The following is a 12,747-nucleotide window of genomic DNA, read 5'->3' as shown; positions in this document are numbered from 1 at the left end:
AACTGGTAATCGAAATACAGCTTTTAAAATTATAATTCTTCAGTTTTATCGCCGATGTTCTGGGGTCATGTTGTTTGTGTTGGTGTGTGTTAATTATTTACATTAATAACTAATATTCATGCACATGTAATGTGGAAATGTGATGTTTGACCATGTCTCAGAAAGATTTCTCGAGGTGTTGAAGAATCGAAAAAGGTTTGCGTGAAGTTCAAACTGGCGTCGATATAACAGTAGATGCAACTAAAGTCAGTAATAACAACACGCATGCGTTTTATAAATTATGAAGCGATTTTTTCTCAGGGAGGACTGTAACAGTAAATAGTTTTTGTTTGTTTTTAATTTCGCGCAAAGCCACACGAGGGCTATCTGTGCTAGCCGTCCCTAATTTAGCAGTGTAAGACTAGAGGGAAGGCAGCTAGTCATCACCACCCATCGCAAACTCTTGGGCTACTCTTTTACCAACGAATAGTGGGATTCGTCCGTCACATTATAACGCCCCCACGGTTGAAAGGGCGAGCATGTTTGGTGCGACCGGGATTTGAACCCGCGACCCTCGGATTATGAATCGAACGCCTTAACACGCTTGGCCATGCCGGGCCCAATAAATAGTGAAAAATTATTAGACTAGTGTTGTACCTCAGAACGGCTGCCGTGGATATTAACACTTTTATTGATAAGCAGAGAACAACGTTTCGACCTTTCTAGGTTATTTTGTTAACCAGAAGATGACCTAGGAAGGTCGAAACGTTGTTCTCTGCTTATCAATATAAATGTTAATACCCGTACCAGCCATTCTGAGACATATTTTTATTTCAAGTGAGTTTATCGTCGTCAAGACCAGTGATTGTGTTCTTATCAGATACACGGGCCGATACAGGTACGGAAAAATTCCGTTTTTTCACTCTGCATCACGTTTTCAGAAACGAAAATAAATCAGCTTTCTTTTTTTGCGCTCTAGCCCCAGAAGGTTTCCTCTTTCTTCTTGGTTTGATTGTTTTCTTTCCAATGCTAAGGTATAGGTAAATGAATTATACGTATTAGCCTAATTAGAATGATGGTATATAGATATATATCGCTTATGTTATGGGTCAAGCGTGGTCTAGCAATTATCGTAACGTTACTGTGAATAAAAACGATCTACTACTAATAATTGTTTCTTTGTTTTTGGAATACCGCGAAAGGCTACATGAGGACTGTCTATGCTAGTCCTCACCACCCACCGCCAACTTTTGGGCCACTTTTTTACCAATGAATAATGGGATTGACTGTCTCAGTATAACACCCCACGGCTTAAAGGGCAAGCATATTTGGTGGGACGGAAACTTGAACCCGCAACTCTAAGATTACAAGTCGAGCGCCCTAACCATCTGGCCATGCTGGGCCAAAGTAAAGTAACCAGTGCAAACGGTAACATTAATTAATGAATGCAATTTATGTTATATAAAGTAAACTGCCCACTCAAAACTGTTACATAAATTTGTTTTTAGTCCGAACTTAGTTATAAAACTGAAGTACTCATCGCATCCAAACATAGTGAGAAAGCTGTAAAATGTCCATTTAGATAAACCACTCGACTGAGGTTTGTTTTAGTAAGTAAGAGTGACACAGTGTTTACTTGTAGGTAACTAGATGCTTCACGTGTTACTGTTGCTGGTACAGAAAAGTTAAATATAACAATATTAAATCACTCTCCCGGTTTTGGTAACAGCTAAACTGTCTTGTAGTTTTCGCTTCGTAATATCTTAAATTGTCCAATATGTCAATAGAATGTTTGCATTCTATATTATATTTGTATATTTTTAACCGAACACTTAAATGGTCATTTTCATAAATCTGATGTGGTTTCATTGTGTTCAATTTTGGAGCTACCGTTTAATACATAAAGTTAAAACTTTGTAAGTATCATGTTTATTCTAAACTTTAATTAAGATAAGGAATAGAACAACATTTAGATCTTTCTACGTCTGTAACTAAAACGTTGCTGCACACGTCTTTGGGACGAGAGTGTAAACGGGTACGAGAGTATAGAGGGCGTTGCAGTTAAATGTTAGGTTATTAATTAATACAGGTATAAAAGTGTTCCTTTATATTTGTTTAATTTTGGTTTTAGTTAGTTGCTGTATAAGTAGGGCTTTTTTGATTTAACGTTTGTTTATATTTGTTTCCATACTTAATATCTGGGGGTTTTCTATGGTTATGTTGTGTTTATTTGACTTGCAGTGTTCAAAAATATGTGAAGGTTTTTTTTGTTGTTGTTCTTTGAATCTGGTTTCCATTTTTCTGCTTGTTTCTCCAATATAGAAATCGTGGCAGTTATCACATTGTATTTTATAAATAATGTTGGTGTTGTGTTTATCAGTGTAGTTTTTACATAGTGTGGACTTTAGTGGTTATATTTTCGCTGATATCAGGAATATATCGTATTCAACAATGTAGTTTTATAGTTAGTTGTTTTTATGAATTTATTATTGTTTGTTTGTTGTTGATTGTGTTGTTGTTGGTCTAGGTGTGTACGAATATTTTTTTCAACGGTGTTTTTGGAAGATGTTTGTTGATGTTGATAAAGTGTTGTTTTATTTTGTTGATTTCATAGTTAATTTTATCAGGTGAACATAGTGTTGTGGCTGTGTTTATTTGGTTTATTAATATGTTGAGTTTTGTTTTGTTTCATGTGTTGAGTCCCATGGAACGTGTAATCCAGTATGGGTGATTTTTTTGTTAATTTCTATTTTGAATTGTGTATCGGTTCTTGTGATCTTGATTTTGAGAAATGCTGTTTGGTTAGTTTTTATCCTGTTCACAGGTTAACTTAATGTTGGAGTGTACGGAGTAACGTGGTTGATAAAATTAAGTGTGTGTTCTGTATCATCAACATACCTGTACCAGTATAGTGGTGGGTGTAAGTGTGTGTTCTGTATCATCAACATACCTGTACCAGTATAGTGGTGGGTGTAAGGTTGAATTGATCGCTTGTGATTCAATCTGTGTCATAAAAATATTGGCTACAACTGATAACATGGGATTCCCCACACTTAGACTATTTATTTGTAGGTAGTTTTGGTATAATTATTCGGACTGTTACTTTCGTCTTTATTGTGTCTATTATTATTCTAACATCATCAGGTATTATATCAGTCATTTTTGTATTCATTACAACTAGAAAAACTTTTGTGGAATTACCAGGCTTCGAATCTCCGAATCACTTGTTTGTTTGTTTTTTCGGTTGTAACGTCAAACGAAAATGTCTGATGTGACACCTGACAACGGGCGGAAAATTTATCGGTCTGAACGTTGTGAAAGTAGTAATACACATAATAAAGATGCAAATGATGTTTCAAATAATTATACCGTCAGTAATTCATATTAATATATGGAAATAGTATATTTGTAATGCGCTTGTTGTTGTCGTTCCTAGACAGATATATAAAAATAGTCCAAGAATTGTAAATGGGTGTTTATTAGCTGTCTTCCTTCTAGTCCATCTATTCAAATCTAGAGACGGTTGTGTTTTTTGAGGGCAGTAAGTGCGCTATAAGAGTAACTGTCAACTCACCTTAGGCTATCAGATAAAACGAGTACAAAAATTGGCAGTGGGTGCCTCCCAACTGACCTGTCAGTTCAAAATTATGAACGACTATGCGAAGATAGCATTTGTGTACCTTTTAGAGATATTCGAAACAAGGATACAAACACATTATGGAAGGCTTGTTTGTCTGTTTGACGTTAAGCAAAAAAGAAAACAAACTACACACTAGACTATCTATGCGCTGCCCACCACAGGTATCGAAATCCGGCTTATAGCATTTAAGTCTGCAAATATACCGCTGTGCCGTTACAAGGCAGTATAGTAACAAGGGAAACCCATTCCAAGCTCGTAAAGTAATCCATTGTACTGGCAATTAAATACGACAGCTTTTATTTTTCTACATGAGCAAACAAATGTACAAAACGCTTCAAAACGTTAAACGAATAATCATTAGCGCCCACGCTATATGCCTATTTGAAGCCATATATATATATACACTTACTAGATATAGAATTTGTAACAACCATGTTAAAGAGATGAAACATTTGCAAGCAACCACTTGACCATAACTGAATAATTTATCGAACTGAAACTGCAGTAAATAATACGCTTTTTATATTTATAATTGTATCTGTTTTTACGTGCTGGGTGATCTAAGTATACACGAAATGAATAAATAGTGACAAACATGGTAAACACCTTTAGTTTCTAATATATATATCACCTCCTGTAGATGTCGAGTTTGGGAAATTAATATATTTCTTTTATTATGTTACTTCTATTGAACCTTACTGATTTTTATTGGCGGGCTTCTCTCCTTTACTAAATAATTTCACGTTATTGTCTTGAATTTATTTTGTTTGTTTTTGAATTTCGCGCAAAGCTACTCGAGGGCTATCTGCGCTTGCTCTCCCTAATTTAGAAGTGTAAGACTAGAGGGAAGGCAGCTAGTCATCACCACCCACCGCCAACTCTTGGACTACTCTTTTACCAACGAATAGTGGGATTGACCATAACATTATAACGCCCCAACGGCTGAAAGGGCGAGCATGTTTGGTGCGACCGGGATTTGAAACCGCGACCCTCGGATTACGAGTCGAACGCCTTAACCCACCGTGAACATGTGTAGCAATAACCGTTATTAGGAAAGGGTCACCGATACCCTAGAACTGTACCTGTTTCGTGCGAACATCTTTAAACAAATAGGAAATTACAACACTGATTGAAGTTTTTTGAGGGTCGCGGGTTCGCATCCCCGCCGCGCCAAACATGCTCGCCCGTTCAGCCGTGGGGACGTTATAACGTGTTGGTCAATCCCACTATTCGTTGTTAAAGAGTAGTCCAAGAGTTGGCGGTGGGTGGTGATGACTAGTTGCCTTCCTCTAGTCTTACACTGCTAAATTAGGGACGGCTACCGCAGGAAATTCTCGAGTAGCTTTGCGCGAAATTCAAAAAAACAAACAAACTGATTGAAGTTGAAATAAACAGTTTTCCTTTACTCGCCGTCACTCCCTTCGAGTATGCAGTTCTTCTGACTATTATTGCGAACTGTATAGTTCTGGCATTGGAGGAACATTTACCAAATGGAGACAGGACGCCTCTAGCCCAAAAACTTGTGAGTAACACAGTTTACTATTTCTATTCAAAGTTGCTTTATAAATTCTCGGTCTATTACAAAACGTAGCAGATTTATTTTTTACTGACAACAATATAACGTGTGCTCTGTTTCAAATGTAACAAAAACGAGAAGTGAATGAAACAGGATTGTGTGCTATTGATGTAAGAGCTGTTAAAATATATATCTCACTGTTGTAAAACGAGAAGTGAATGAAACAGGATTGTGTACTATTGATGTAAGAGCTGTTAAAATATATATCTCACTGTTGTAAAACGAGAAGTGAATGAAACAGAAATGTGTACTATTGATGTAAGAGCTGTTAAAATAGATATCTCTGTTGTAAAACGAGAAGTGAATGAAACAGGAATGTGTACTATTGATGTAAGATCTGTTAAAATATATATCTCACTGTTGTAAAACGAGAAGTGGATGAAACAGGAATGTGTACTATTGATGTAAGAGCTGTTAAAATATGTATCTCACTGTTGTAAAACGAGAAGTGAATGAAACAGGAATGTGTACTATTGATGTAAGAGCTGTTAAAATATGTATCTCACTGTTGTAAAACGAGAAGTGAATGAAACAGGAATGTGTACTATTGATGTAAGAGCTGTTAAAATATATATCTCACTGTTGTAAAACGAGAAGTGAATGAAACAGGATTGTGTACTATTGATGTAAGAGCTGTTAAAATATATATCTCACTGTTGTAAAACGAGAAGTGAATGAAACAGGAATGTGTACTATTGATGTAAGAGCTGTTAAAATATATATCTCACTGTTGTAAAACGAGAAGTGAATGAAACAGAAATGTGTACTATTGATGTAAGAGCTGTTAAAATATATATCTCTGTTGTAAAACGAGAAGTGAATGAAACAGGAATGTGTACTATTGATGTAAGAGCTGTTAAAATATATATTTCACTGTTGTAAGTGTGACAGGTTTGATTCGTTTAAAATGATTCAACTCGTCTTTCGATTTTAGGTTTTCTGCGGTTTCTCTGTTTATAATCTTCCCTGTAGTTAACTTACACGGTTTATAGAGTGACTAGTCTGTTTACAATCTGACGAGTTCTCTGATCTGATGTCACGTTTAAGTTTGTTTTTTATGAACCAACTTTAATTTCAGAATTTAAATAAAAACTTAACATGTAGGTGGAACGTTCACCAGTTGGAAATATTTGTAGCTTTTTTTACCGTTGTTTGTAAACATCGAGATAACGTTTGGAATTATTTATGTTATTAATTATTTTAAATATTCTTTATTCTTTACGGTGTTTACTATAAAATAAACGATATTAATATTTTGTAATGTATATATATATATACATCTGTGTATTTCGTTAGTTGTTTAGTGCATGGTCTATCTGATATATTAAATAACATTTATTAAGCACGTTTTTGTTGTCTTTCATAATTTTAGTGCGAATTTGATGTATTTACACATTTTAATAAAAAATTTAAAAACCGACCTTCATACTCCAGATAAATATATATTTTTAATTTTGTCTAACATTTGGTAAAGGCGAAACGTTCGTTGAAATAAATAATGAATATTATATATATTAGTTTATTATAACCTAAAACCAGCCCAAGGAAAAATAAATTAAAAATATTAATTAAAAACGCTGCTACAATGTAGGATATGAAATGTAGCATTGGTTTTGGAGGTGACTTAAGATATAGGACGAACATTGCGGTGGGTATACACTATCTATCAGTTTTAATATCCATTCGCCAATCTCACGTAAAGAAATAAAATAAAGAAATGGCAATAGATATAGAAATAGAATTTAGGACAGGAAATGTGGGTGCTGAAGCCCACAATGTTCCACACCTATATCACCCTTCACTGCCTGGAGACAACTGTTGGAATGACTGCTCTCCAAAGTAAAGAAAAATTAATTGGAAATTAAAAATAAAAATAAGGTACTGCCTCTTGAAGTTAGCATTCCAGCCCACGTTATGGTAGAAAGACACTAATTAGTACAATGGTGGTTAGGTGCTATCACCTTCTCACAACTGTCTGCAGGGAGTGAAGGTTGATATAGACGTGGAACGTTGTGGGCTTGAGCACCCACATCTCACCTCCTAATTTCTGTTCCTATATCTATTATTTTAATTTCTATTGCTATTCCTATATTTTATTTCTTTATGTGAAACTGACGAATGGAGGGTAAGACTGATAGACAGTGTATCCCCACCGCGGTGTTGATCTTACTTTTTCGCAGTCCCCTCCACAACGTAGGGTATACATTTTATAATCCAAATTACAGTTTTTACTCTGAGATCTTTTTAATTACTGCAGCGTTTTTAGTTTATTATTTTTTATTTATTTTTGTTTCGGCTTATTTTTTAGGTTATAATAAACTAATATAATTAGTCAGATGTTTGTTGTTTTTAACGCAGTTCTTCCTTTTGATTTTGTTCACTTATCTTTATCAGTATTAATTTTTTATAAAAGTGTAGAGGTCGTTTTTTTCCCTAAATCTTTTATTAAGAAGTGTGTGAGATAATGTGTCTTATATTAATTAACAAGTTGGTTTCGCTTAGCATTTAATACAATGTGATTGTCTTACGTACTGGAATTTGCTTTTTGTTGTTTATTTCCAGGAAAAAACGGAACCATATTTTCTAGGAATTTTCTGTGTAGAATCATTACTAAAAATTTTAGCTTTAGGCTTCATACTTCACAAGGGGGCCTATCTTCGCAACGTTTGGAACATAATGGACTTCATTGTTGTGGTAACAGGGTAAGTGGACAGTGTTTCTGAGTTTTACTTTAAGAAGTCGAAATATTACGTTCAAAATTCTGTCGTTAACAGATTGGAATGTATTATACTTAATGAACTTTCTACAAAATTAACTAACGTTTAGATAAAAGTATGGAGTGTAATATTATAATGTGTATTTTTACAAAGTTTTGACAACTCTCAAGTTGAAGGTTATATTCATTTATACTATTAAGTATTATCTTTCTTATCAACGTATTTGCTATAAAAATGAAACATCAATCTATATTCACGTTACTTCATAACCAATTAACTGAACACTTGGACCTGATCCATCATGACTGTGAACTTACTGGTGAATCCGTAGAGAATTCATCCACATCCATTCCTGAACGTTCTAACCAGGGTAAGAAGATCCTTATCCAGTTATCATAAGGATATTCACACAGGTTTATCTCGACAGTTCAGTTACGACGCTTTTCAAGGATTACACATCGTAGAAGCCTTAAATCATTCAATCAAAACTACTTTTTCTTCTGCTAACGAATTGGATAAAAATTGAACTCAAGTAATTTTGAACGTCTTATTATTTACTACACAATTCCCTTTACCTCAGAAGTTTCACATTTGACCAGAAAACTTTGGGTAATTAGGGTAAGATATGTCAAAGAAGTACAGTGTTAGCACTGTGATATTTCTTGTTTTGTGTGTGAAATAAATAGCGTATTAGAAAAACCTATATGCACGTTCCTACCCATGTGTATGAACGTAAACATCCACACGTGGTTATTGTATTCAACTTGATATTGTTGTGATTCTTAATAGAGAAAATATATATATAGCCCCCTAGTGGCACAGCGGTATGCCTGCGGACTTACAACCCTAAAAACAGGGTTTCGAAACCCGTGGTAGGCAGAGCAGAGATAGCCCATTGTGTAGCTTTGTGCTTTATAACAAAGGAAAAATATAAACCGCTGCACAAATAAATTTAACAGTTTGAACCTAAAGTTATTAAATATCATGGTGTACAGTTGTATAACTTCTAAGGTTGGATTAACAGTTTGAACCTAAAGTTATTAAATATCATGGTGTACAGTTGTATCACTTCTAAGGTTGGATTAACAGTTTGAACCTAAAGTTATTAAATATCATGGTGTACAGTTGTATCACTTCTAACTTTTGTTTTGAACTTCTAAGGTTGGATTAACAGTTTGAACCTAAAGTTATTAAATATCATGGTGTACAGTTGTATCACTTCTAACTTTTGTTTTGAACTTCTAAGGTTGGATTAACAGTTTGAACCTAAAGTTATTAAATATCATGGTGTACAGTTGTATCACTTCTAACTTTTGTTTTGAACTTCTAAGGTTGGATTAACAGTTTGAACCTAAAGTTATTAAATATCATGGTGTACAGTTGTATCACTTCTAACTTTTGTTTTGAACTTCTAAGGTTGGATTAACAGTTTGAACCTAAAGTTATTAAATATCATGGTGTACAGTTGTATCACTTCTAACTTTTGTTTTGAACTTCTAAGGTTGGATTAACAGTTTGAACCTAAAGTTATTAAATATCATGGTGTACAGTTGTATCACTTCTAACTTTTGTTTTGAACTTCTAAGGTTGGATTAACAGTTTGAACCTAAAGTTATTAAATATCATGGTGTACAGTTGTATCACTTCTAACTTTTGTTTTGAACTTCTAAGGTTGGATTAACAGTTTGAACCTAAAGTTATTAAATATCATGGTGTACAGTTGTATCACTTCTAACTTTTGTTTTGAACTTCTAAGGTTGGATTAACAGTTTGAACCTAAAGTTATTAAATATCATGGTGTACAGTTGTATCACTTCTAACTTTTGTTTTGAACTTCAAAGGTTGGATTAACAGTTTGAACCTAAAGTTACTAAATATCATGGTGTACAGTTGTATCACTTCTAACTTTTGTTTTGAACTTCTAAGGTTGGATTAACAGTTTGAACCTAAAGTTATTAAATATCATGGTGTACAGTTGTATCACTTCTAACTTTTGTTTTGAACTTCTAAGGTTGGATTAACAGTTTGAACCTAAAGTTATTAAATATCATGGTGTACAGTTGTATCACTTCTAACTTTTGTTTTGAACTTCTAAGGTTGGATTAACAGTTTGAACCTAAAGTTATTAAATATCATGGTGTACAGTTGTATCACTTCTAACTTTTGTTTTGAACTTCTAAGGTTGGATTAACAGTTTGAACCTAAAGTTATTAAATATCATGGTGTACACGTGTATCACTTCTAAGGTTGGATTAACAGTTTGAACCTAAAGTTATTAAATATCATGGTGTACAGTTGTATCACTTCTAACTTTTGTTTTGAACTTCTAAGGTTGGATTAACAGTTTGAACCTAAAGTTATTAAATATCATGGTGTACAGTTGTATCACTTCTAACTTTTGTTTTGAACTTCTAAGGTTGGATTAACAGTTTGAACCTAAAGTTATTAAATATCATGGTGTACAGTTGTATCACTTCTAACTTTTGTTTTGAACTTCTAAGGTTGGATTAACAGTTTGAACCTAAAGTTATTAAATATCATGGTGTACAGTTGTATCACTTCTAACTTTTGTTTTGAACTTCTAAGGTTGGATTAACAGTTTGAACCTAAAGTTATTAAATATCATGGTGTACAGTTGTATAACTTCTAACTTTTGTTTTGAACTTCTAAGGTTGGATTAACAGTTTGAACCTAAAGTTATTAAATATCATGGTGTACAGTTGTATCACTTCTAACTTTTGTTTTGAACTTCTAAGGTTGGATTAACAGTTTGAACCTAAAGTTATTAAATATCATGGTGTACAGTTGTATCACTTCTAACTTTTGTTTTGAACTTCTAAGGTTGGATTAACAGTTTGAACCTAAAGTTATTAAATATCATGGTGTACAGTTGTATCACTTCTAACTTTTGTTTTGAACTTCTAAGGTTGGATTAACAGTTTGAACCTAAAGTTATTAAATATCATGGTGTACAGTTGTATCACTTCTAACTTTTGTTTTGAACTTCTAAGGTTGGATTAACAGTTTGAACCTAAAGTTATTAAATATCATGGTGTACAGTTGTATCACTTCTAACTTTTGTTTTGAACTTCTAAGGTTGGATTAACAGTTTGAACCTAAAGTTATTAAATATCATGGTGTACAGTTGTATCACTTCTAACTTTTGTTTTGAACTTCTAAGGTTGGATTAACAGTTTGAACCTAAAGTTATTAAATATCATGGTGTACAGTTGTATCACTTCTAACTTTTGTTTTGAACTTCAAAGGTTGGATTAACAGTTTGAACCTAAAGTTATTAAATATCATGGTGTACAGTTGTATAAAGTTATTAAATATCACTTCTAACTTTTGTTTTGAACTTCTAAGGTTGGATTAACAGTTTGAACCTAAAGTTATTAAATATCATGGTGTACAGTTGTATCACTTCTAACTTTTGTTCTAAGGTTGGATTAACAGTTTGAACCTAAAGTTATTAAATATCATGGTGTACAGTTGTATCACTTCTAACTTTTGTTTTGAACTTCTAAGGTTGGATTAACAGTTTGAACCTAAAGTTATTAAATATCATGGTGTACAGTTGTATCACTTCTAACTTTTGTTTTGAACTTCTAAGGTTGGATTAACAGTTTGAACCTAAAGTTATTAAATATCATGGTGTACAGTTGTATCACTTCTAACTTTTGTTTTGAACTTCTAAGGTTGGATTAACAGTTTGAACCTAAAGTTATTAAATATCATGGTGTACAGTTGTATCACTTCTAACTTTTGTTTTGAACTTCTAAGGTTGGATTAACAGTTTGAACCTAAAGTTATTAAATATCATGGTGTACAGTTGTATCACTTCTAACTTTTGTTTTGAACTTCTAAGGTTGGATTAACAGTTTGAACCTAAAGTTATTAAATATCATGGTGTACAGTTGTATCACTTCTAACTTTTGTTTTGAACTTCTAAGGTTGGATTAACAGTTTGAACCTAAAGTTATTAAATATCATGGTGTACAGTTGTATCACTTCTAACTTTTGTTTTGAACTTCTAAGGTTGGATTAACAGTTTGAACCTAAAGTTATTAAATATCATGGTGTACAGTTGTATCACTTCTAACTTTTGTTTTGAACTTCTAAGGTTGGATTAACAGTTTGAACCTAAAGTTATTAAATATCATGGTGTACAGTTGTATCACTTCTAACTTTTGTTTTGAACTTCTAAGGTTGGATTAACAGTTTGAACCTAAAGTTATTAAATATCATGGTGTACAGTTGTATCACTTCTAACTTTTGTTTTGAACTTCTAAGGTTGGATTAACAGTTTGAACCTAAAGTTATTAAATATCATGGTGTACAGTTGTATCACTTCTAACTTTTGTTTTGAACTTCTAAGGTTGGATTAACAGTTTGAACCTAAAGTTATTAAATATCATGGTGTACAGTTGTATCACTTCTAACTTTTGTTTTGAACTTCTAAGGTTGGATTAACAGTTTGAACCTAAAGTTATTAAATATCATGGTGTACAGTTGTATCACTTCTAACTTTTGTTTTGAACTTCTAAGGTTGGATTAACAGTTTGAACCTAAAGTTATTAAATATCATGGTGTACAGTTGTATCACTTCTAACTTTTGTTTTGAACTTCTAAGGTTGGATTAACAGTTTGAACCTAAAGTTATTAAATATCATGGTGTACAGTTGTATCACTTCTAACTTTGTTTTTGAACAGTTTGAACCTAAAGTTATTAAATATCATGGTGTACAGTTGTATCACTTCTAACTTTTGGATTAACAGTTTGAACCTAAAGTTATTAAATATCATGGTGTACAGTTGTATCACTTCTAACTTTT

The 12,747-nt window shown here is 33.1% G+C and overlaps 1 pseudogene; it reads left to right on the top strand.

Moving 5' to 3' along the window:
* Nucleotides 1-12,747, top strand: part of LOC143236990 (voltage-dependent calcium channel type A subunit alpha-1-like) — a 77,472-nt pseudogene that overhangs the window by 15,839 nt on the left and 48,886 nt on the right.

The sequence above is a fragment of the Tachypleus tridentatus genome, chromosome 2 (genome assembly GCF_004210375.1).
Source record: "Tachypleus tridentatus isolate NWPU-2018 chromosome 2, ASM421037v1, whole genome shotgun sequence".
NCBI lineage: Eukaryota > Metazoa > Arthropoda > Merostomata > Xiphosura > Limulidae > Tachypleus > Tachypleus tridentatus.
This window is presented reverse-complemented; position numbering and strand designations above follow the sequence as displayed.